At 43.2% G+C, this 27,540-nt stretch overlaps 1 pseudogene; it reads right to left on the bottom strand.

Moving 5' to 3' along the window:
- Positions 1 to 21,679: 21,679 nt before the first annotated feature.
- On the bottom strand, positions 21,680 to 21,756 carry LOC130290122 (U2 spliceosomal RNA; annotated as a pseudogene).
- Between the last annotated feature and the right edge of the window lie 5,784 nt (positions 21,757 to 27,540).

The raw sequence follows: 27,540 nt of genomic DNA, 5'->3' as shown, positions 1-27,540 counted from the left end.
CTGCTCTGGGCTGTGTAGCAGAGTGAGGGAGGAAGTTCTCCCCTGTATGGCTTCAGATGATGTCACGCCTGCTGGGGAACGCCCCTACCCAGTCTGTGAGCCTGACTAAGCAAAAAATACTGAGCAATTTCAAGGTAGAAAACTAACAATTAATAAAAATAAAGGGGCAGTGACCTGGGAGGAATATAAAATGTAGTAAGATCATGAGAGGTACTCTTTAAAATAGGGCCAGTAAGGATCGGGCAGGTGAGTAAGGGGAGGCTGTAGCTAGAGGTAGTGTAGGGGTCAAGTGATGAGTGGTCAGGTGAGTATACCACCATCTCCTGTACTTCTGCGGGGGGAGGGACAGTTGAGGTCTTAGTATTTTTTGAGCGGTATGCAGGCCCTATTGCGTGAATAGGGGTTTGGGGCCAGTGAGATGCCCTGTCGCGGTGTTGGGTTTTTCGGAGGCGATAGGCAGTCCATCTGTGGTAGTTGTGCCAGGGCTGGAATGTCAGGCGCAAGACAGACAGGGTTGCCACCTGTGGTGGGCTGCACCAGGGGAGGAGTGAGTGGATGGCCGCTTGGGGTATACCAAAAAGGACGAGGTGTATGTCTGCTTTAAGGGCCCCTAAGGGGCACACTTTAAGGTGAAGGTACGGGAGAGCTGTTGGAAGCGAGAATATGTGGGAATCTTCTCGTTGCTGCCCTTAGAGAAGTTTATTTAGATCTGGTAAAGACGGATGAGGGTAAGAAAAAGGAGAAGGAAGAGGAGCGGAGAGTAAGAAAAAGGAGAAGGAAGAGGAACAGAGGGTAAGAAAAAGGAGTAGGAAGAGGAGTGGAATGTAAGAAAAAGGAGAAGGAAGAGGAGCAGATGGTAAGAAAAAGGAGAAGGAAGAGGAGGGTAAGAAAAAGGAAAAGGAAGAGGGGCGGAGAGTAAGAAAAGGAGTAGGAAGAGGAGTGGAGAGTAATAAAAAGGAGAAGGAAGAGGAGTGGAGAGTAAGAAAAAGGAGAAGGAAGAGGAGTGGAGAGTAAGAAAAATGAAAAGGAAGAGGAGCAGAGGGTGAGAAAAATTAAAAGCAAGAGGAGCAGAGGGTAAGAAAAAGGAGAAGGAAGAGGAGCAGAGGGTAAGAAAAAGGAAAAGGAAGAGGAGCGGAGAGGTTATCGCTTGACCCTGTGGATCTTTTCCAACTGGATACAAGCATTTACCATCTTAGTCAGTGTTATTGGGGAAAAGACGCTCGAACATTGCTATACTGGAATTCATGGCTGCAAATGGCAGTGCAGCTGTCTCTCCATTGGGACCACAAAGACGTCAGTCTTTGGACGCAGCTAATGGTGGTTCTATGCTGTAGCCAGCAGTCCTTTTGGGAAAGGGCCAGACGATATAGAGTTGCATGTAAGGCATCACGCATTGCTGTTGTGACGGTAGAAGAAAGGGGATTTGGAGGCTCTCTATGGAACTGATGGTGGTTTGGAAGATGGTTTAAGAGGTGGGCTGAGGAAAGTACCCGATTTGTTGGTAAAATTTCTGCAAGCATGGGCCCCAGGGGGGATGGGTCTCTGAGATTTGTGCCTCTGGGCCTGGTGTTTCTTTGCTAGGGCAAGGTAGGAGGCAATTACAGTTTAAAGGGGTACTCCACTGCCCAGCATTCGGAACATTTAGTTTGAGCGCTGTGAGTTGAGGGGGTCGTGACATCACGGCCACGCCCATCGTGATGTCACGCCCTGCCCCCTCAATGCAAGTCTTTGGGAGGGGGAGTGACAGCCGTCATGCCCCCTCCCATTGACTTGCATTGAGGGGGTGTGGTGTGAAGTCATGAGGAGCGTGGCTGTGACATCGCGACATCCCCAGCTCGCACCTAGAGTTTGGAACTAAATGTTCGGTACGCTGGACAGTGGAGTACCCCTTTAATTCTAAGGGAGAGAGCTGCCTTCAAGCTCCTCTGCTGCTGGTGATAGCTCAGGGTCTTACAGATGAAGTGTTACAGATGTTTACATGCTATTTTATACACGTGTTTTATAATGTTTATACATGGTTAATTTATTGGAATTTTAAAATGTATATGTTAAATCAAAAAACTGGAGCTGCTGTGGCCTTTGTACCACCAAGTGTCAATCATTTCTGGTCTTCGGGAGGTGGGGGTGGTGTTTGGTTTACAGGACCCAGACTGTCCCCCTAGTCATGATAGATCCTGCGTGTTTACGTCTCATAGACTCTGGTTTATATTGGCCGCTATTTGTACGGCTCGCACTCGCCTGGTGATCGCGGCTCCACATTTGTCTGAAGTGTTTTGTAAACAAGAAGCTTGGAACGTTTCCATGAAAGACGCGAACCTCATAGATCAGAGCGACAAATCCTGTTACATTATGACAAAGTATTTAGCAACTTTCTAATTCTACAGACACTTTCCATTTCATTATAACAATGGAAACATCTGCTTTATATCTTTGTAACAAGCTTCTAAAATAACTTCATTACCGCCACAGTACGAAGAAAGAAGAGACACAAACATCTATCTATCTCATATCTATCTATCTAATATCTATCTATCTCATATCTATCTCATATCTATCTATCTAATATCTATCTATCTCATATCTATCTCATATCTATCTCATATCTATCTCATATCTATCTATCTATCTCATATCTATCTATCTCATATCTATCTCATATCTATCTATCTATCTCATATCTATCTCATATCTATCTATCTATCTATCTATCTCATATCTATCTATCTCATATCTATCTATCTATCTCATATCTATCTCATATCTATCTATCTATTTATCTCATATCTATCTATCTCATATCTATCTCATATCTATCTATCTATCTATCTATCTCATATCTATCTATCTCATATCTCATATCTATCTATCTATCTCATATCTATCTATCTCATATCTATCTATCTCATATCTATCTCATATCTATCTATCTATCTCATATCTATCTATCTCATATCTATCTATCTATCTCATATCTATCTCATATCTATCTATCTATTTATCTCATATCTATCTATCTCATATCTATCTCATATCTATCTATCTATCTATCTATCTATCTATCTCATATCTATCTATCTCATATCTCATATCTATCTATCTATCTATCTATCTCATATCTATCTATCTCATATCTATCTATCTCATATCTATCTCATATCTATCTATCTATCTATCTCATATCTATCTATCTCATATCTATCTCATATCTATCTATCTCATATCTATCTATCTATCTATCTATCTCATATCTATCTATCTATCTCATATCTATCTATCTCTCATATCTATCTATCTATCTCATATCTTTCTATCTAATATCTAACTATCGCATATCTATCTATCTCATATCTTTCTATCTAATATCTAACTATCGCATATCTATCTATCTCATATCTTTCTATCTAATATCTAACTATCGCATATCTATCTATCTCATATCTTTCTATCTAATATCTAACTATCGCATATCTATCTATCTCATATCTATCTATCTCATATCTATCTATCTCATATCTATCTCATATCTAGCTTGAGAAAGGCTGGGAGAGCCAGCAGAAACGTCGCTGTATGACATTCACATGATGGAATAAAGTTTTTTCTTTTTCACCATATTGGACCTGTGTGCTGCGGATTTATATGAACTTTCTATCTATCTATCTATCTCATATCTATCTATCTATCCCATATCTATCTATCCCATATCTATCTATCTCATATCTATCTATCTATCTCATATCTATCTATCTATCTCATATCTATCTCATATCTATCTATCTAACCCATATCTATCTATCTATCTATCTATCTATCTATCTATCCCATATCTATCTATCTCATATCTATCTATCTATCTCATATCTATCTATCTATCTCATATCTATCTATCCCATATCTATCTATCTCATATCTATCTATCTATCTATCTATCTATCCCATATCTATCTATCTCATATCTATCTAGCTATCTATCTATCTAATAGAAGTTGTAGGAAAACAGCACATCCCAAAAAATTATATTAAATGTAATATGGTGCTCGCAGGTCCAGACCCGGGTCAGGGATCCATTTTAAATAAAAAGAGAATATCCACAGCACACATCCAATGGGTGAAAAATCAAAGGTGGTTTATTCCATCAAACAGAGTGTCCAGAACAACGTTTCAACCAGCTCTCCTGGTCTTTTTCAAGCTCAGTATATCTAGTGTCACACACATCTTATATAGGGGCATTCATCAAATGCCATCAATAACAATAATCATACAATTAGTGCAAAATTATAAAAAATTACTCATATAAAAAATTAACAACGTGCATACATTGTGTACATAAGTATTAAATATTGGAAAAACGTGCAAAAATTACATGGATATTATTCATGATCACAACCAATAATGCTACATTTCTTAATTGGACATTATTATATAAATCATAACGTCCAGGTGATGGTTAAAAACAATTAAAAACAAAATATACAGTGTCTATGGGAGCGCTCACTCACCAGTACATGATTAGGTGTTCCTGGCTTGTAAACATTAAGAATGCGCATGTCTGTCGCGCTATCTAACAAATTCGTCTCATCGGTGTCACGTCACATCCGGCCGGGGCCACCAATGCCGGAAGTGCGTCATCCATCGTCATGGCAACAAACCAACTGCATACTGCGCTTGCGTGCAGAGTAGTATACTAATCCGGCGCACGCGCATATCGCCTGCATATGCGCGGCAGCCATTTAACTTAAGGGAAAAGCAAAAGGTTCCATATATGGATACCGTGCGTTCATGAGCGCACGGCGGGCATATTAGAGACTGGCAAATCTGCCCTTACTCCGCTGTTAACCATAATAAGGGTATAAAAGCAGTATGAGAAGGTAAGGTAAGTATATTGGCTCGGTACCCGGCACAATGAAGTGTCGGATGCCCAGACATATACTCGGCATCTCAACGGTCACCATCAATCAAGTGGATATCCGGAGAGGTCAGGTTCACATTACCTCAACCCAATGACCCTCACGGTCACTATAAGTTCAGTGAATTCCCCCCTAGGCATATGAGCAGAATTGTGCATGGACCAAATGTAAAAATAAAAAATAAAAGGAAAAAACATTCTAGTTGCCATGACACAGATGTGCACCACTCAGATTGAGGCTCATCCTCATGAATGTGACAACACCTCGATGATGTAAATATCAACAATTTTATTAATGAGCAATATTACATCATAAATACATATCTTCCACTATACAATCCGGTGAGCGAGGAAGTCTCCACATTAGTACACTGTAAAAAGAACAAGAAAAAAATTGTTAATCAGAATATTAACACATTCATATTTATAGATCATACTGAGTATACTCAAACTGATGTACGAGGACATGGGCTACATCCTAAGGTCCCTACGGCGCCGTGAACTGAAATGGATTTTTGAACTGGATTGTTTGAAACCAAAGGGTTTAAATGTGGATTTTAAAATATCTTCTAGGATTGTGGGGAAATAGGGACCTTAGGAGTGAGCGCTCCCATAGACACTGGATATTTTGTTTTTAATTGTTTTTAACCATCACCTGGACGTTATGATTTATATAATAATGTCCAATTAAGAAATGTAGCATTATTGGTTGTGATCATGAATAATATCTATGTAATTTTTGCACGTTTTTCCAATATTTAATACTTATGTACACAATGTATGCACGTTGTAAATTTTTTATATGAGTAATTTTTTATAATTTTGCACTAATTGTATGATTATTGTTATTGATGGCATTTGATGAATGCCCCTATATAAGATGTGTGAGACACTAGATATACTGAGCTTGAAAAAGACCAGGAGAGCTGGTTGAAACGTTGTTCTGGACACTCTGTTTGATGGAATAAACCACCTTTGATTTTTCACCCATTGGATGTGTGCTGTGGATATTCTCTTTTTATCTATCTATCTATCTCATATCTATCTCATATATCCAGTGGCGTCTCCAGCATTCATATTTAGGGGGGGCACATGGGGGGCCAGTGACAAAAGTGGGGGGGGGGCAATTTTAAAACGTGTGTTTTTAATATATATATATCATAAATAAATACACACATATATATATATATATATATATATATATGTATGTATATATACACATACACATACAATGTGCAGAACATGTTTAATTAAAAAAAAATGTAAAATTTTTTAATAAAAATCTTCATACATTCTTATTGCACAATGATAATTTTTTTCCGTTTTCGCCGTAGATTTTTGGGTAAAATGAGTGATGTCATTACAAAGTAGAATTGGTGGCGCAAAAAATAAGCCCTCATATGGATTTTTAGGTGCAAAATTGAAAGAGTTATGATTTTTAAAAGGTGAGGAAAAAAACAAAAGTGCAAGAACGGAAAAACGCTCGGTCCTTAAGGCGTTAAAACTAATAAATCTAGCTAATGATTTATACAACACAGTGGGAGCCGGCACTGTGCGTACACATACGCCTTGCGTCCTTAGGTCTCATTTACACGGACGGATCCTCAGTATATTTTACACTGCGGATCCCCCGACAATGGACCCTACAGTGCTGCCTCCATCTGTGCCTGATCATAACGGCAATCCTCCGCTACGAGCAGACACGCTTTGCTGTATATACTCTCACACATCGCGGCTGCTCTCGGCCTAGCTCAGAGATCAGGAGGAGCGGCCATGATGTGGGCGAGTATATACATCAAAGCGTGTCTGCTCGTAGCGGAGGATTGCCGTTATGATCAGGCACAGATGGAGGCAGCAGTGTAGGGTCCATTGTCGGTGGATCTGCAGCGTAAAATGCACTGTGGATCCACCCCTGAATGAGCCCTTTCTGCAGCTGATTTTGCTACCTATTGAAGCTAATGGGTTGCAAAATCAGCTGCACAAAATATGCAGCAAAAATATGCAGCTGATCCTGTACATGTGAATGTATCCTTAAGGGGTTAATGATAAACTAGCAGTGTGTTCACATGAATGGCGGAGCTACTGAATGGGTTCTTTAGTTCTGTATACACTATGGAAGAAGGAGCTGACATTGGCCAGGTCAGTGCTGGTAACACATCATGTACAGGTCAGTGCTGGTAACACATCATATAATGTATTGAACTGGCTTAATGTAGAGATGGTACAAGGTAAGTTAAGTGATATAAATGTAAGCAAATCCCCAGGGCCGGATGGACTACACACAAGAGTTCTTAGAGAGGTAAGTTCAGTAATATCTGTACCCTTGTTCATGATAATTAGAGATTCTCTGGTGTCTGGTATTGTGCCAAGGGACTGGCGCAAGGCGAATGTGGTGCCAATCTTCAAGAAGGGCTCTAGGTCTTTGCCAGGCAATTATAGACTGGTAAGTCTAACGTGCATTGTGGGTAAATTGTTTGAAGGACTTATAAGGGATTACATACAGGAATACATAGGGGATAATAGTATTATAAGTGATAGCCAGCATGGGTTTACTAAGGATAGAAGTTGTCAAACCAATCTAATTTGCTTTTATGAAGAGGTGAGTAGAAGCCTTGACAGAGGAATGGCTGTGTATATAGAGGGGGGGGGGGGCTCTGTATATAGAGGGGGGCTCTGTATATAGAGGAATGGCTGTGGATATACTGTTTCTGGATTTTGCTAAAGCGTTTGATACTGTCCCTCATAGACGTCTGACAGGTAAGTTAAGGTCTTTGGGTTTGGAAATTTTAGTTTGTAACTGGATTGAACACTGGCTCATGGATCGTACCCAGAGAGTAGTGGTCAATGATTCGTACTCTGATTGGTCCCCGGTATTTAGTGGTGTACCCCAAGGTTCAGTACTGGGCCCGCTGCTGTTTAATTTATTTATCAATGATATAGAGGATGGTATTAACAGCTCTGTTTCTATCTTTGCAGATGACACCAAGCTTTGTAGCACAGTACAGTCTATAGAGGATGTGCATAGGTTACAAGATGACTTGGATAGACTAAGTGTCTGGGCATCCACTTGGCAAATGAGGTTCAATGTGGATAAATGTAAAGTTATGCATCTGGGTACTAATAACCTGCATGCATCGTATGTCTTAGGGGGGCTGTGTATATAGAGGGGGGGGGGGCTGTGTATATAGAGGGGGGGGGGCTGTGTATACTAATAACCTGCAGCATCGTATGTCTTAGGGGGGATTAAACTGGCAGAGTCACTGGTAGAGAAGGATCTGGGTGACTTGTAGATCACAGACTACAGAATAGCACAATGTCAGGCTGCTGCTTCCAAAGCCGGCAGGATATTGTCATGTATCAAAAGAGGCATGGACTCAAGGGACAGGGACATAATACTCCCCCTTTATAAAGCATTGGTACGGCCTCACCTGGAATATGCTGTTCAGTTTTGGGCACCAGTCCATAAAAGGGACACTGCGGAGTTGGAAAGGGTGCAGAGACGCGCGACTAAACTAATATGGGGCATGGAACATCTTAGCTATGAGGAGCGATTAAAGGAGTTACAATTGTTTAGTCTTGAGAAGAGACGTTTAAGGGGGGATATGATAAACGTATATAAGTATATTAATGGCCCATACAAAAAATATGGAGAAAAACTGTTCCAGGTTAAACCCCCCCCAAAGGACGAGGGGGCACTCCCTCCGTCTGGAGAAGAAAAGGTTTAGTCTAAAGGGCCGACACGCCTTCTTTACCGTGAGGACTGTGAATTTATGGAACGGTCTACCTCAGGAACTGGTCACAGCAGGAACAATTAACAGCTTTAAAACAGGATTAGATACATTCCTGGAACAAAATAACATTAATGCTTATGCAGAATTATAAAACTACATCCCTTCCCCTTATCCCCTTACACCCTTCACTTCAATTCCCTGGTTGGACTTGATGGACATATGTCTTACATACTAACTGTGTAACTATGTTGTCCTTCCAGAGGGGTCACTTTCCCTCCTCCAGTGTCCACAGGTCTCCAACAGGTCACATTATCAGAACAATTTATGGAAAAATCGCGACAAAAATTGTGCGGCTTTACCGCGATTTTTCCCAAAAATTGTTCTGATAATGTGACCTGTGGACTCTGAAGGAGGGAAAGTGACCCCACTGGACTGCTACTACACACATAACCCAGCCCCAGGATAGACTGCTGATCAGGGGGGAGAGAGGGAGGACACGGGACATCACTCACCTCACATGAAACTGCTCTGTGTTCCGGAGGCCTGTCAGCTCTCGGCCCCGTCCTCTCCAGTGCTGGGGGCGGAGCCATCATCAGGTACCTTCATGCCTGCTATGCCTGTCTCTGCTAATGATGCAGACCAGGAGCAGTGCAGGGATATCCTCAGCAGCTGCAGCGGGCTCTTTACCCAGCCGGTCAGTCCGCCCCTGGCCACATACTAGTATCGGGACAGCCCTATTTATTTTAAATTGGGTGGGGGGCACAAGGGGGGGGGGGGCACAGCCTGATCTAGGGGGGGCCATGGCCCCCTCTGCCCCCCCTAGCGACGCCACTGCATATATCTATCTCCTCTCTATCTCTCTATCTCATATCTATCCATCTATCTCATATCTATCTATCTCATATCTATCTATCTCATATCTATCTATCTCATATCTATCTATCTCATATCTATCTATCTCATATCTATCTATTTATCTATCTAGCTCATATATATCTATCTATAGACAAAACAATATGATGCAGCACACCACAAGATTTCAGAAAATGGTGGTTTATTCCATCATGTGCATAGACAACTGGCTTTTTCAAGTGGGGGCTGGCGAAACGTTGTCTATGCACATGATGGAATAAACCACCATTTTCTGCAATCTTGTGGCGTGCTGCATCATATTGTTCTGTGTACTGATTGAGGAACCAGTGGACCCAGGTTCCAAGTATGCGGGCACCCCTACCTCTTATTTCCTTTTGGACTTTGGTTGTGCCGTTTCTAATTGTTCTGCATCTATCTATCTATCTCATATCTATATATCCCACATCTATCTATCTCATATCTATATATCTCATATATCTATCTCATATATATATATATATATATATATATATCTCCTATTTATCTCTCTATCTCATATCTATCTATCTATCTCATATCTATCTATCCATATCATATCTATCTATCTATCTCATATCTATATATCTATCTATCTCATATCTATCTATCTATCTATCTATCTATCTCATATCTATCTATCTAAGTAGGCAAAATAGAATGCAGCACACCACTGTTGCAGTTAAACAAATAGATTTATTCCATAGCATGCAGAGGACTACGTTTCACCAGTCTCACACCGGCTTTATCAAGTGACTTGATAAAGCCGATGTGAGACCGGTGAAACATAGTCCTCTGCACGCTATGGAATAAATCTATTTGTTTAACTGCAACAGTGTTGTGCTGCATTCTATTTTGCCTACTTAGATAGATAGATATGAGATAGATAGTGTGATAGATAGTGTGCTGCATTTTATTTTGCCTACTTGGATTAAGGAACCGGTGGACCCAGGCTCCAATTATGCGAGCACCCCATATTGACTATCATCTGATTTTACATGATGTGCTGCTTCTCTTTGGATTTTTTTATCTATCTATCTATCTATCTCATATCTATCTATCTATCTCATATCTATCTATCTCATATCTATCTAATGCATATACAGAAAATTCCGCAGCACTCCAAGAACAATTCAAAGGTTGTTTATTGTCCCATGCAGAAAAAAGTGATACAACGTTTCACCGGTCTCTCACCGGCTTTCTCAAGCATACAATCAGTATGCCACATATTTATGTGAAAAAAAGCAATCAATTTAACAATCAAGTGTTACAATAAGTAAGATAAAAACATTACAAAAAAGAGATAATAGTGCAATACAATACAATTTATATAAGGTGCATTATGCGGTGCTCAATATGAACATCTTCCACATAGTGGAACAGTTCCGACAATAACAATACCTGTAGAGGCAGATGATGGCAGATGGTAATCCCAGAAGACTTTGGGAAACTCTGTAGGTTGGCAGGTCATGTGACCTGCCTAAAGGTCCAGAAAGACACAGATTTGCTAAGGAGCCCATGCTCAGCAATTCTCCCCTCATATAAGAAAGTTCAGAAGATGTAGGAGGTACATGAGAAGTCCTATAGGTCACAATAAAGACTGTACACAAGATAGTGTAGTCCTCTCTGTACAAGCCTGTAGTCCTGTATACAGTGTATGTATACAATAAAGAAAGTGGAACTTACCATCTTGTCGATGGTCCAGGCCTCTTCTTGTGTAGCTCCGCCCCTCGTGACGTCATTGCTAGTGATGAGCGGCAGGGGCCATATTCGAATTCGCCCTATGTTCGCAAAATTAGCATATTCGGTATGTTCGTTCACTTTTTTTTCCATGCAAAAATCGTAATGAAATACGTATAGTGCGCATGCGCGATTATATCTTTCAGCTAACTAACATTATACCCTACACTAGAACCTGCTAAACTAACCTACCCTATCTAACACTAACTATCAATTCACTATATACAGTGGTCCCTCAACATACAATGGTAATCCGTTCCAAATGGACCATCGTTTGTTGAAACCATCGTATGTTGAGGGATCCGTGCAATGTAAAGTATAAGACAGTGGTCCACAACCTGCGGACCTCCAGATGTTGCAAAACTACAACACCCAGCATGCCCGGACAGCCGTTGGCTGTCCGGGCATGCTGGGACTTGTAGTTTTGCAACATCTGGAGGTCTACAGGTTGAAGACCACTGGTATTGGAGGTTATACTTAAGTGTCCCTGCCGCTCTGGACCGTCACCGCTGCCCTGGATGTCGCCTTCCATCACTGTCGCCGTGTCCCTGGGGTGTCCGCAACGCTCCGGCAAGGCCTCTGCTTCCCCGGCATCCTCGGTCTCCGTCGCCGCCATTACGTCGTTAAGCACGCCGCTCCTATTGGATGACGGGACGGCGTGTGCAACGGCGTGATGATGACGATGGAGAGCGCCGACGATGCAGGGGATCCTAAAGAGGACGTGCCGGAGCCCTGAGCACAGGTAAGTGATTGTCAGTGGACCACACGGGGCACCGTAAACGGCTATCCGGTGGCAGCTGAAGCAGTCTGCGCTGCCGGATAGCCGTTTATGCGATGGCCCCGACATACAAAAGCATCGTATGTTGCCTTCAACATGCGATGGCCTCTGAGAGTGATCGTGTGCTGAAATGATCATATGTCGGGGCCATCGTAGATCGGGGGGGTCACTGTATAGTGAAGGGGTGGGCAACTTTCCTATTGGTTGCTAGGGATGTTGCTAACCTCTGACCACTCTATCTGCATCCTTCTCATTGGCCCACAAGTAAGTATCACTCTCTTCACTATATACATTATACAGCCATGTAGATGGCTGCTCAGCAGCGCTAATTAACTCCTTCCTTTCTGGGGCCGGCACATAGAGCTCAGCCCAGCAAAATGTTTTACTGTGACAAAAGAGTTATGTTGCGCAACTTCCGCTGTGCAGCAATTGGCTTTAACAAAGATGCAAGCTGCCAACTTTTATTTTTACCACAAAATTTACTTTTTTCTTTTTTTTATATATATTTTTTTATATTTAACATTTTTGCCCTTTATTGGATATTTTTTTCTTCTGTATAAAAAAAGTCAATGTGTGCAAAAAAAAATGCAAATTAACTTTTTTTTTTTTTAAGTTTTCAGTCATGTTAGAATGTAATTGACCAAAGGAAGGAAGAAGCAGCAGACAGGAACTCTAATGGTTTCCTGCCACTGACAATCTTACAGCGAAGTCAAGAACCATCAAAGCGGTTGTCCGGAATTATTGTGTTTTTTTTTTTTTATGGGCCAAGCTGAGTTTACAATTAAAGATCCTCTGCTGCCGCCATTCTGATTCCTACCACATCCCCTCTGCTCACTGCTTCCTGGTCACCATCTAGACATTCAGGAAACACCAGCCCAGACAACAACTGGTTATAGCAGGGACCCTCCAGTGATCAGAAATGCATTGCCGTCTATTGCTATACAATCTGCAGATTGTACTGTATTGTATATATCATCTGCTAAACTCCTCCTACTATATAACATGATACCTGTAGATTGTACTGTATTGTATATATCATCTGCTAAACTCCTCCTGCTATATAACATGATACCTGTAGATTGTACTGTATTGTATATATCATCTGCTCAGCTCCTCCTGCTCTATAACATGATACCTGTAGATTGTACTGTATTGTATATATCATCGGCTCAGCTCCTCCTGCTCTATAACATGTTACCTCCAGATTGTACTGTATTGTATATATTATCTGCTCAGCTCCTCCTGCTCTATAACATGATACCTGCAGATTGTACTGTATTATATATATTATCTGCTCGGCTCCTTCGGCTCTATAACATGATACCTGCAGATTGTGCTGTATTGTGTATATCATCTGCTCAGCTCCTCCTGCTCTATAACAAGATACCTGCAGATTGTACTGTATTGTATATATCATCTGCTCAGCTCCTCCTGCTCTATAACATGATACCTGAAGATTGTACTGTATTGTATATATATCATCTGCTCAGCTCCTCCTGCTCTATAACAGGATACCTGCAGATTGTACTGTATTGTATATATATCATCTGCTCAGCTCCTCCTGCTCTATAACATGATACCTGCAGATTGTACTGTATTGTATATATATATCATCTGCTCAGCTCCTCCTGCTCTATAACATGATACCTCCAGACTGTACTGTATTGTATATATCATCTGCTCAGCTCCTCCTGCTCTATAACATGATACCTCCAGACTGTACTGTATTGTATACATCATCGGCTCAGCTCCTCCTGCTCTATAGCATGATACCTGCAGATTGTATTGTATTGTATATATCATCTGCTCAGCTCCTCCTGCTCTATAACATGATACCTGAAGATTGTACTGTATTGTATATATCATCTGCTCAGCTCCTCCTGCTCTACAACATGATGCCTGCAGATTGTACTGTATTGTATATATCATCTGCTCAGCTCCTCCTGCTCTATAACGTGATACCTCCAGACTGTACTGTATTGTATACATCATTGGCTCAGCTCCTCCTGCTCTATAACATGACACCTGAAGATTGTACCGTATTGTATATATTATCTGCTCAGCTCCTCCTGCTCTATAACATGTTACCTGCAGATTGTACTGTATTGTATATATTATCTGCTCAGCTCCTCCTGCTCTATAACATGATACCTGAAGATTGTACTCAATTGTGTATATCATCTGCTCAGCTCCTCCTGCTCTATAACATGTTACCTGCAGATTGTACTGTATTGTATATATCCTCTGCTCAGCTCCTCCTGCTCTATAACAGAATACCTGCAGATTGTACTATATTGTATATATTATCTGCTCAGCTCCTCCTGCTCTGCTCTATAACATGACACCTGTAGATTGTACTGTATTGTATATATCATCTGCTCAGCTCCTCCTGCTCTATAACATGATACCTGCAGATTGTACTGTATTGTATTTATCATCTGCTCAGCTCCTTCTGCTCTATAACATGATACCTGCAGATTGTACTGTATTGTATATATCATCTGCTCAGCTCCTCCTGCTCTATAACATGATACCTGCAGATTGTACTGTATTGTATATATCATCTGCTCAGCTCCTCCTGCTCTATAACATGATACCTGCAGATTGTACTGTATTGTATATATCATCTGCTCAGCTCCTCCTGCTCTATAACATGATACCTATACATTAGATGTGACAGGTTCTCAAGCAGTAAATAATAATCTTTATTTATGTGTGAAAGGTGACCACAGCATTTATTGCTTATTATTTTCAGTATCCTGGAGGCGTGAAACACCCGAAGGACAAACATCCTTTACAGTATAAAACAATTTACTGTTAGTAATACAAAACACTCAAACAAATAAACCACAAAGACAAGAGGCGGGAGGGCCGGACGATAATATGTGGCCTTGTTATGGCTGTGTGGAGTGGGCCGTCACATAGTCTTGTAAATAATACAAAGGGTTGTGGGTGGCTAACACTATAAAATACAATGTATACCGAGGTCGCTGTGTTGCACGATACCCTTCGTGCCAAAAAACAAACAGAGAATTTACACGACTGGATACAGCCCTCGAAATATGCATATACTACTAAATGTACTACAAAAAAAAAAAAATTATTTTAGTAGTTTATTTAGTAGTATATGCATACTTAGAGGGCTTTATCCAGTCGTGTAAATCCTCCGTCACATAGTCTGACCTTGTGAAGTGGAATTCCCTGTCAGCAAACACACGCAGGAAAGATGTGTCTACAACCTGATGTACTTTGTTCTGTAGCATCTAAAAACAAAACAAAAAAATGAAGCAATTTTGCAAATAGCCCTAATTAAAAATCTCCTGCTGTTTACTGTCTGCAGCTCCTACGCACAGTCCAATCTAGACACAAAAAGTGTATCGGTAGGCAGAGAAAGTTTTCTAAATCCATGTATTTGGAATCCTGTCTCCTTTTGCTTTGCTTGTTTTCAATGGGATTCTGCTGCTATGTGCAGATTGCAGAATTCTGCTGGTGGAATGGATGTCCGCCTAAAGAATTAAAGGGGTTATCCATCATCAGGTAATTTTACTACTTACCAGCCAGACAGTAATGGACATGTGTTGGAAGGATCTGTGCTTGTCTTTGAGCTAAATGGCTTTGTTATGAGGTTCCATAACGCTGTTGCTTTCTGTGAAATGGCTATTTCTTATTGGAGTTCCCTCCCTCTAACTACAAGTACCAGGATCCCTTGTTTATAGGTGGGAGGTGACTTTTCTCCCTCCCACACATCAACCACCTAACCCATTGCAGCACAGCTGAGCTCCCTTCCATGTAGTGCTGTGGTGAAACTACAATTCCCTGCAGCCCTGTAAAGATCTCCCTCCCACCCAGAAGTTCCTCCACTCATTGAAGCACTGCCATGCTCCCATTCAACACCTGACTAGTGATGTAATGTCCCGGGCCACACTGGAACCTGGGAAAAGCTGAGACAACAGCCATTTTGTATGCTGATAAAAATAAACATTGGGGCAAAGATCACAAAAAAATTGCGAGACCATCCATCACACACAGGTACAGACACTATACTATGAACTACACTAACTTTACAGCCCCTGTAGTATAGTAAAATAAAAAAGGATCCTGAAATACCCCTTTAACATGTTCATTCTTTGAGTGGAATTTCAGCGAATTGAATTGCTGTCTATGAAACGGTGCACCAACGGTGTGCAGTCACATAGACGGCAATGCAGTCCTCCAGAATTCTACCGCCAATCGGTACAACAGAATAAATGGACATTCAACTCGTACAGTTTTCAAGATCTCTGCTTGGTGTCAGTGAATTAGATTCTGATCATGTCATACCGACATACAATAGTTACACGCCTGATACAATAGAGCTCAGGTACATAATAACAAGCTTCGCACCAGCACCCGTTAGACACGATCCGGACGGGTTTTCAGCCTCTTGCCTTGTATTTTCAACCATATTTGTTGCGGTAAAAAAAATATGACCATTTTTGTAAACAATCAAAATCGTTGAAATTGCTGCAGGTTATATTGCATTTTTTACTCACCGTTTTTTATCTGTTTTAGGGTCAAATTTAGTTATCTTGACACAAAATAATAAACATGCTCCTTATTTAATAGCCATTAGGAACAATAGCCACTTTGTCATACATTGGGAGAGATTTAGCAAAACCTGTCCAGAGGAAGTTGCTGAGTTGCCCATAGCAACCAATCAGATCTCTTCTTTCATTTTGCAGAGGCCTTTTCAAAAATGAAAGAAGCGATCTGATTGGTTGCTATGGGCAACTCAGCAACTATTCCTCTGGACGGGTTTTGATAAATCTCCCCCATGTGTGCACTGACTGGCACTTTTACATAGACTTTCATACAACCCATTGGGGGGACATATTCAAAGACCTGTGTGATTTATGTTACAGTAATATTAAAGGGGTACCCCAGTATAGTAAAATGTATCCCCTATCCAAAGGATAGGAGATAAGTGTCTAATCTCAGCGGTCGGAAACGGAGATAGAGGAATTCTGTTTCTCTGCCTCTCCCTCAGAGATGCATGGTGTTGGTCAGGGGCGGACTGACACCACTCAGGACCCCCAGACAGGGCTGCCATCAGAAATTTAGGGGCCCCTCACACAGCTCAATGCCCTCAGGTGGGACAGCCCCTAGTCGCCTCTCCTCTACTCAAATTCTATACTGTTAATACATGTATATATTTAGTAATAAGGTATATTTAATATAATGTATATTACTTACCTTGTTTAGCGTCGCAGGACCTTCGGTCATGTGACCATGTTAATATCCTCTATGGTATGTTGGAGGACCTTTGGAGGTCCTTGGGTCACGTGTTGCCCATAATCCTTTGTAATGGTGATTGACACAAGTATTGGACCAATTAGCACTAGTCCAGCCCCTGCCCATATGAGGGAGCTGTAGCCAATTATCGCTCTCTTGAGTTGCTGCTCTCGTGGATGCCGGACTAACAGGACGGATCTGCGCAACTTGCAAAGACACGCTAGGCATGAAAACCTACCGGCCTCAGCGGAACTAAACCGTGAGTTCTAAACTAATCCCCGCTAAAGCTAGCGTGACTACTGGACCGCAGCTAAATCCCCTAAATCCAGTGGAACAGCACATATTATCCTAAAGACTCTAAATTGCTAAAGTCTAAACCTTTGTCAATCTCCAAAGAAAGCTTGCATGTATATTAACTGTTCCGGTTATGAAGCTTGCACAAAATCTTCAGTAAAAGTTACAACTGTTTCAGCAAACTCTCCGGCTGTGGACATTCCATTATTATTTACTTCCCTATCGCTCTTGGGAAGGGTGGCGGTAGGACAAGTGTGGTAAACTTGGGGAATAAAGCCTTGTGGGGGTGTAGGGTAGTTGGGGTGTTGCTGTTCAGTAGTATAAAGGGCGCTGTTAACCCTTGTCACTCGTGATGCCAGGGTGCGGGTTACAACTCTGTAGTGATGCTGGGCCTATCGCCACCCTTCCCAAGAGCGATAGGTGAGTGTGAAATAAATAGATTGACCACAGCAGTGCTGAACTTAAAACTTGCGGAATCTTTACTGAAGATTTTCTGTATTTGCAATAACGGTAACAGTCCAGACAACAGAGTCTATTTAAACAGCACAGCAGTGACTGACAGTTGCTTAGGACCGGAAAGTTCTCTTTAGCTTTAGAGGATTGTATTTGCATAGATCCGCCGGATTTAGGGTTTGATTAGGTCCGGAGATCTTGCGGAGATAGCAGGGAATTGTATGAACTATCCGTCTCTAGCGCAGGCTTAGGCCGCAAGGCTTAGGCCTAGTAATTTGTCTTGTAAGCTGCGGAGGTCCTACCTCGTCCAGAATCAGCAACCCAAGAGCAATGATGCTGCTTGCTTGGCAGCGCAGGAACAAGAGAGCTATCAAGATGGCGCAGCTCCCTTATATGGGCAGGGGCTGGCCGTTTTGGATTGGTCCAATCAGCTGTCACTCACCGTTACAATGGATTGTGGGTGATCACATGTTCATAACCACCAAAGGTCCTTTAGCAAAAACCATAGAGTTCTGCAACTTGGTCACATGACCCGCAGGTCCTGCGACGCAAATAAGGTAACAACATTAAATATACATCTTTACACTTATATTTACATTAATTATAGCTAACTGAGGGGTGACGAGGGGTTAACTAAGGAAGGGGACCCCCACTGTTCCTAGGGACTCTGACTTTGGGGACCTCACCACAAGGTAACGTATGTAATACGGTATCGGGACACCACACAAGCATTACTGAGGAGCCCCCACCCTGGCGTCACGAATAGCAATGGTTAACAAGCACCCTTTAGTCACCGCACAGCTACACTCCCCATACCCTACTCCCCCCCCCCCCAGGCTATTACGCAGGGCTCTGTACACTGAGGACAAGCAGGGCTCTGTACACCGAGGACAAGCAGGGCTCTGTACACTGAGGACAAGCAGGACTCTGTACACTGAGGACAAGCAGGACTCTGTACACTGAGAACAAGCAGAGCTCTGTACACTGAGGACAAGCAGGACTCTGTACACTGAGAACAAGCAGAGCTCTGTACACTGAGGACAAGCAGGACTCTGTACACTGAGGACAAGCGGGACTCTGTACACTGAGGACAAGCGGGGCTCTGTACACTGAGGACAAACAGGGCTCTGTACACTGAGGACAAGCAGGACTCTGTACACTGAGGACAAGCGGGGCTCTGTACACTGAGGACAAGCAGGGCTCTGTACACTGAGGACAAGCAGGGCTCTGTACACTGAGGACAAGCAGGGCTCTGTACACTGAGGACAAGCAGGGCTCTGTACACTGAGGACAAGCAGGGCTCTGTACACTGAGGATAAGCAGGACTCTGTACACTGAGGACAAGCAGGGCTCTGTACACTGAGGACAAGCGGGGCTCTGTACACTGAGGACAAGCGGGGCTCTGTACACTGAGGACAAGCAGGCCTCTGTACACCGAGGACAAGCAGGGCTCTGTACACTGAGGACAAGCGGGGCTCTGTACACTGAGGACAAGTGGGGCTCTGTACACTGAGGACAAGCAGGGCTCTGTCCACTGAGGACAAGCAGGACTCTGTACACTGAGGACAAGCCGGGCTCTGTACACTGAGGACAAGCGGGGCTCTGTACACTGAGGACAAGCGGGACTCTGTACACTGAGGACAAGCGGGGCTCTGTACACTGAGGACAAGCAGGACTCTGTACACTGAGGACAAGCAGGGCTCTGTACACTGAGGACAAGCAGGGCTCTGTCCACTGAGGACAAGCGGGACTCTGTACACTGAGGACAAGCGGGGCTCTGTACACTGAGGACAAGCAGGACTCTGTACACTGAGGACAAGCAGGACTCTGTACACTGAGGACAAGCAGGACTCTGTACACTGAGGACAAGCGGGGCTCTGTACACTGAGGACAAGCAGGACTCTGTACACTGAGGACAAGCAGGGCTCTGTACACTGAGGAAAAGCAGGGCAGGAGATCACGGGTGGTCAGACAAGACGGACTTCATGGTTCTTATTTGCAGGCACATTCTATGTTTCTATGTTACAAATGAGCACCGCCTATTTCACATACCGCAGCGGTAAATCACAATAGCACCGTAGCGAGCGCCCCCATGTATCCCCCCACAGTCATGAGTGGACTTTCATTTTTCTCCTCACCACCGTGAACAAACTGGAAACACATAACATGCAATCTCCGCATTATCTCATAATTCCGCCTCTCGCTCTCGGATAATTCCTACCAGCTGAACGCATCGTCTGTCCGTAAACAACAACGTGAATAATTCATTGTTCCCTTGTTTAGCAGCAGAGGACCTCCCTATTACAACGAGACTTTCTTATCTACGCGTCCGCACCCCATATTAGGATGAAATAGAAGCTGCTTGCTGGATTATGGGATTTACAATGGTTTGAGGGGTCCTCTCCTGGGTGCTTGATGTTGCAAAACTACATCTCCCAGCATGCCCGGACAGCCAAGGGCTGTCCGGGCATGCTGGGAGTTGTAGTTTCTCAAACGGAACGTGCTCGTAAATCACCCGAAGTGCAAGAAAAAGTGCAAAACGTGTTACACTATAAAAACGTGCACAAAGAATGCGGTCTATCGCACGCCCTTCTCCGTCAGGAGAGACGGCCCCCAACAAACCTCCCCCTTCTCCTCCAGACCAAAAGGTACCTGCGAGGATCCAGGTTCGATGTCCCTTTTCGCCGAAGCTACTAAGGGACCACAAATGCTCCCGGCATCCCCCTTGGCGTTATCCAAGTTATCTGCCCGCAGAGCCAATAAAGGGGTACTCCACTGGAACACATTTTTTTTTTTAAATCAACTGATGCCAGAAAGTTAAACAGATTAAGATAAATTACTTCTATGAAAAAAATCTTAATCCTTCCAGTACTTATCAGCTGCTTCCACAGGAAGTTTTCTTTTTGAATTTCCTTTCTGTCTGACCACAGTGCTCTCTGCTGACACCTCTGTCCATTTTAGGAACTGTCCAGAGTAGGAGCAAATCCCCATAGAAAACCTCTCCTGCTCTTTGACAGTTCCTGACATGGACAGAGGTGTCAGCAGAGAGCACTGTGGTCAGGCAGAAAGGAAATTCAAAAAAGAAAATAACTTCCTGTGGATCATATAGCAGCTGATAAGTACTGGAAGGATTAATCTGTTTAACTTTCTGGCACCAGTTGATTAAAAAAAAAATGTTTTTCAGTGGAGTACCCCTTTAATGGTCGGTGCCCTGCCCATGCAGGAGTACCCGGGGTTTTTGCAGGGAGGTGCGGAACCTGATGGCCACACACACCTCCCCTAGACCGCTAGGAGGGACACCCAGAAGGGCTACCGCATCCTGACAATCCTGTGGACACACAACACGCACAAAGTGATTCAGAAGGGCGGGAATCAAGAGGTTAGTGCCACAAGGTGAAGAGTTCATGGTGCCAGTACACCCAGTGAGTTTCAGCACCTTGGGGTCACCACTCCCCAAGGCACTAAAGTACCTCGGCTCTAGACCCTCTCAGCCTCATGGCGAGACCCGGAGAGAACAGGTCACATCGGGGCAGTCGTCAAGCTGATTCCTCAGAACCAGCCCCGGAACGCCCTTGTACACCTGCCCCCTTCATGCAGCACCCATCCCCACCCGTCCCAACCATCGTTTCCCATCCACTGGCAGAAAATGATAAGAACAAATACTACACTTGATCTTAGCCAAAAGGCCGAGATGGGAGTTGTAGTTTCTATCTTTGCAGATGACTCCAAGCTTTGTAGTACGGTACAGTCTATAGAGGATGTGTATATAGAGGGGGGGCTGTGTATATAGAGGGGGGCTGTGTATATAGAGGGGGCTGTGTATAAAGAGGGGGGGGGGTACAGTCTATAGAGGATGTGTATATAGAGGGGGCTGTGTATAAAGAGGGGGGGGGGTACAGTCTATAGAGGATGTGTATAAGTTACAAGATGACTTGGATAGACTAACTGTCTGGGCATCCACTTGGCAAATGAGGTTCAATGTGGATAAATGTAAAGTTATGCATCTGGGTACTAATAACCTGCATGCGTCGTATGTCTTAGGGGGGATTAAACTGGCAGAGTCACTGGTAGAGAAGGATCTGGGGGACTTGTAGATCACAGACTACAGAATAGCACAATGTCAGGCTGCTGCTTCCAAAGCCGGCAGGATATTGTCATGTATCAAAAGAGGCATGGACTCAAGGGACAGGGACATAATACTCCCCCTTTATAAATCATTGGTACGGCCTCATCTGGAATATGCTGTTCAGTTTTGGTCGCCTGTTCATAAAAGGGACACTGCGGAGTTGGAAAGGGTGCAGAGACGCGCGACTAAACTAATATGGGGCATGGAACATCTTAGCTATGAGGAGCGATTAAAGGAGTTACAATTGTTTAGTCTTGAGAAGAGACGTTTAAGGGGGGATATGATAAACGTATATAAGTATATTAATGGCCCATACAAAAAATATGGAGAAAAACTGTTCCAGGTTAAACCCCCCCAAAGGACGAGGGGGCACTCCCTCCGTCTGGAGAAGAAAAGGTTTAGTCTAAAGGGGCGGCACGCCTTCTTTACCGTGAGGACTGTGATTTTATGGAACGGTCTACCTCAGGAACTGGTCCCAGCAGGAACAATTAACAGCTTTAAAACAGGATTAGATACATTCCTGGAACAAAATAACATTAATGCTTATGAAGAAATATAAAATCCCATCCCTTCCCCAATATCGCGCCACACCCCTACCCTTCAATTCCCTGGTTGAACTTGATGGACGTATGTCTTTTTTCAACCGTACTAACTATGTAACTATGTAACAGCTGAAGGCACCCTGGTTGGGAAACACTGCATAGGACTAATGTGGCTTATGTCAGAGATATTATCAGAAGGTATTATATAAGTCAGGGGGTTCCTCTTGGATACCCCAATGGAGTTGATTCTCAGCATAGTCCATAGAAGTAAGTAGAGAGGGGTTCTGCACATTTACCACAGTCCACCTTGTTAGTGAGGTCCGTCTCTCCAGGGAACTGCATTTCAGTGAAGGAAAAAAATATTTTACACCCCCGCTGATTTTGTATGTTTGCCCTCCGACTATAATTTTAACCTGTTCAGTACATTGGGCATCCTGGAACCTTAAAGGGGTTATCCACCCTATGGTGATTTTAGCAGTACATACCTGCTAGAACTGGGTATTTCCTGTTGAATTTCGTTATCTAAACTACACATCCCATAGTTTGTAAGTATGAGGTCACTTTCCTCCCTCCCACACATCAGCCACCCCACCCATTGAAACACACCTGTGATCCCTTCAATGCAATACACCAGTGTTTTCTAATCATGGTGCCTACAGCTGTTGCAAAATGAACTCTTCTCCACCCAGCGGTCACTCCACCCATTGAAGCAGGACAGACTCGCTCTGATCACCTGACTAGAGATGTCAGGTCTCGACGCACTGCATCCTGGGAAATCCCGAGACCTGAGTAATTTTGTATGCTGTTAAAAATAAATATTGGGGCGATAATCACAGAAGAATTGTGAGAAAACCGTCACACACAGGTACAGACACTATATTATGATCTACACTAACTTTACAGCCCCTGTAGCATAGTCACATAAAAAAAATCCTGGAATACCCCTTTAAGTAACTGAAGCAAGCACAGACACTGTGCTCGCCTCTGGCTGTCAGTAGCATGGCACTCACCGCTTATCATGGTGATCCCGCAACTCCCTTTCTTTAACCCTTTAGATGCGGTGATCAATGCGGCGATTAAATTAAATATGTTGGTGGCTCAGTGGGCTCATCGGATCCCCGTGCCTGATGAAGCCGCCTAAGTGCGGTGAAACGCGTTGCATTTGAATAAAAAATCTTTTACTCACCGGACGTGTCCGATCTTGGCCAGCGCCGATATCCCCCACTGCCCTTTGGAAGTCCTCACCTGTTGAGTGGATATGACTTGGCATGCAGTTTTGTGGGATTTCAAAGTTAAAAATCGTGAGAAGTAGGATGGTAAAATCGTGATGCTAGGATGCTGGGAGTTGTAGTTTTGCACCGGCTGGAGGCACCCTGGTTGGGAAACACTGGTCTACATCCTCAAGAGACATTACGGTTGCAGAGAGAGTACTGGAGCAGACATTCAAAAGAGACATTCCTAAGAACGTACCAAGGCAGAACTAGAAGTGGCAGAACCGCATTTAAAGGGGTACTCCACTGGCCAGCGTTTGGAACATTTAAATTCCGAACGCCGGCCAGTGGAGTGCCTCTTTAAGTATCTCCAAAAATGACAAGTCTGTATATAATACACAACTCTAAAGGGACAGTGACAAAGTTGTATAACAAATGACTGTACCGAATTCCTGCAACGTTACTAAGTACTTGCAACGCGTTTATCTGCCTCAGGGATAAAGTTTACAAAACCCTGAATACAGAAGTGGAGGCCTGGTTCTTGTGTAAGGGGGACAGATTCTTTGAAAAGGACATTGTGGGTCCACAAGGGGGATGTAGGGTTACACCACTCCAGCCAGATGACATATCAGGAACTACAACCCTCATCATGAACCCATTATTACTGATTCCGCCACAGAGTGCTGTCCTTCCTTTATATATACGCGTCCCACGTGGCACAGCTACACTACAACACACAATTGTGTACCATTCTGTTGATTTGACAAACACAGGCTGCTTTGTAGTTGTAAAAAGGGGTTGTGCAACGGAAAGTAACTTATCTCCTATCCACAGGTTGGAGGTCGGACCCCCTGTGATCTTCTGAACAGGCCCGGCTCTCTAAAAAGAGCGTGTGCTGGGGACGGCACATTTATTTTATGGGAGCGCCGGAGGTGCCCGAGTACAGCACTCAGGTCTCTCCATCACTCCCACAGAGAATGAATGGAGCGCCGGGGACAGTTCCGGTGATCGCTGGGGTTTGGACCCCCACGATCTGACACTTTTCACTGCACAACCCCTTTAAAGGGGTACTACTATAAAAAATGGTCACTGGGGACCCCTGGGATCTCTGGACCGGCTGCAGCGGCGTCCCGAACAAGGAAGCTTGGAGTTTCCGTGTTCCTGACATCGCGCCACGCCCCCTCCATTCATGTTTATGGGAGGGGGCGTGATGGCTAATACGTAGCCGTCACACCTCCTCCCATAGCAATAAATCGAGGGGTCGTGGCGTCTGTGGTCCCTAGATATCCGTCACGGCTCAGAGTTCACTGCGTGTGTGGTGTCTGGGGTGTTGCAATGATATTACAGGGTTTGGTGGTATTAACCCTTACTTGTCGTGACGCCAGGGTGTGGTTTGCTTAGTATTAGAGGTCCTGCCGCCAACCGGCCCACAAACGGCAGGGATAATAAACGGAATGTCCACAGCAGATTTTATGAGATAACTGGAAACTTTTATTTAAACTTTTATGCAACAGTCTTTACGAGTATACAGTGTCTCTCGATGTAACCTGGATGCAGGTTCCTCACAGGCTTTGCTGGGACTGATAGTTTATAGCTTTAACCCCTTAAGGACCAGGCCATTTTACACCTTAAGGACCAGAGCGTTTTTTGCAAATCTGACCACTGTCACTTTAAACATTAATAACTCTGGAATGCTTTTAGTTATCATTCTGATTCCGAGATTGTTTTTTCGTGACACATTCTACTTTAACTTAGTGTTAAAATTTTATGGTAACTTGCATCCTTTCTTGGTGAAAAATCCCCAAATTTGATGAAAAAAATGAAAATTTTGCATTTTTCTAACTTTGAAGCTCTCTGCTTGTAAGGAAAATGGATATTCAAAATAAAAAAAAATTTGGTTCACATATACAATATGTCTACTTTATGTTTGCATCATCAAATTTACGAGTTTTTACTTTTGGAAGACACCATAGGGCTTCAAAGTTCAGCAGCAATTTTGAAATTTTTCACAAAATTTTCAAACTCACTATTTTTCAGGGACCAGTTCAGTTTTGAAGTGGATTTGAAGGGTTTTCATATTAGAAATACCCCATAAATTACCCCATTATAAAAACTACACCCCCCAAAGTATTCAAAATGACATTCAGTAAGTGTATTAACCCTTTAGGTGTTTCACAGGAATAGCAGCAAAGTGAAGGAGAGAATTCAAAATCTTCATTTTTTACACTCGCATGTTCTTGTAGACCCAATTTTAGAATTTTTGCAAGGGGTAAAAAGGAGAAAATTTTTACTTGTATTTTAAACCCAATTTCTCTTGAGTAAACACATACCTCATATGTCTATGTAAAGTTTTCGGCGGGCGCAGTAGAGGGCTCAGAAGGGAAGGAGTGACAAATGGTTTTGGGGGGGCATGTCACCTTTAGGAAGCCCCTGTGGTGCCAGGACAGCAAAAAAAAACACATGGCATACCATTTTGGAAACTAGACCCCTCGGGGAACGTAACAAGGGGTAATGTGAACCTTAATACCCCACAGGTGTTTCATGACTTTTGCATATGTAAAAAATATATATTTTTTTTTTACCTAAAATGCTTGGTTTCCCAAAATTTTTAAATTTTTAAAAAGGGTAATAGCAGAAAATACCCCCCAAAATTTGAAGCCCAATTTCTCCCGATTCAGAAAACACCCCATATGGGGGTGAAAAGTGTTCTGCTGGCGCACTACAGGTCTCAGAAGAGAAGGAGTCACATTTGGCTTTTTGAAAGCAAATTTTGCTCTGGGGGCATGCCGCATTTCGGAAGCCCCTATGGTGCCAGAACAGCAAAAAAAACAAACAAACACATGGCATACTATTTTGGAAACTAGACCCCTCGGGGAACGTAACAAGGGGTTAAGTGAACCTTTATACCCCACAGGTGTTTCACGACTTTTGCATATGTAAAAAAAAAATTTTTTTTTACCTAAAATGCTTGTTTTCCCAAAAATTTTACATTTTTAAAAAAGGTAATAGCAGAAAATACCCCCCAAAATTTGTAACACAATTTCTCCCGAGTACGGCGATACCCCATATGTGACCCTAAACTGTTGCCTTGAAATACGACAGGGCTCCAAAGTGAGAGTGCCATGCGCATTTGGGATTGCATAGGGGTGGACATAGGAGTATTCTACGCCAGTGATTCCCAAACAGGGTGCCTCCAGCTGTTGTAAAACTCCCAGCATGCCTAGACAGTCAGTGGCTATCTGGCAATACTGGGAGTAGTTGTTTTGCAACAGCTGGAGGCTCCGTTTTGGAAACAGTGGCGTACCAGACGTTTTTCATTTTTACTGGGGAGGGGGGCTGTGTAGGGGTATGTGTATATGTAGTGTTTTTTACTTTTTATTTTATTTTGTGTTAGTGTAGTGTAGTGTTTTTAGGGTACAGTCACACGGGCGGGGGTTCACAGTAGTTTCTCGCTGGCAGTTTGAGCTGCGGCAGAAAATTCGCCGCAGCTCAAACTTGCAGCTGGATACTTACTGTAAACCTCCGCCCATGTGAGTGTACCCTGTACATTCACATTGGGGGGGGGGGGGGTACATCCAGCTGTTGCAAAACTACAACTCCCAG

This window comes from Hyla sarda, chromosome 8 (assembly GCF_029499605.1).
Source record: "Hyla sarda isolate aHylSar1 chromosome 8, aHylSar1.hap1, whole genome shotgun sequence".
Lineage (NCBI taxonomy): Eukaryota > Metazoa > Chordata > Amphibia > Anura > Hylidae > Hyla > Hyla sarda.
The sequence above is the reverse complement of the archived record's forward strand: the minus strand, read 5'-3'. Positions and strand labels throughout refer to the sequence as shown.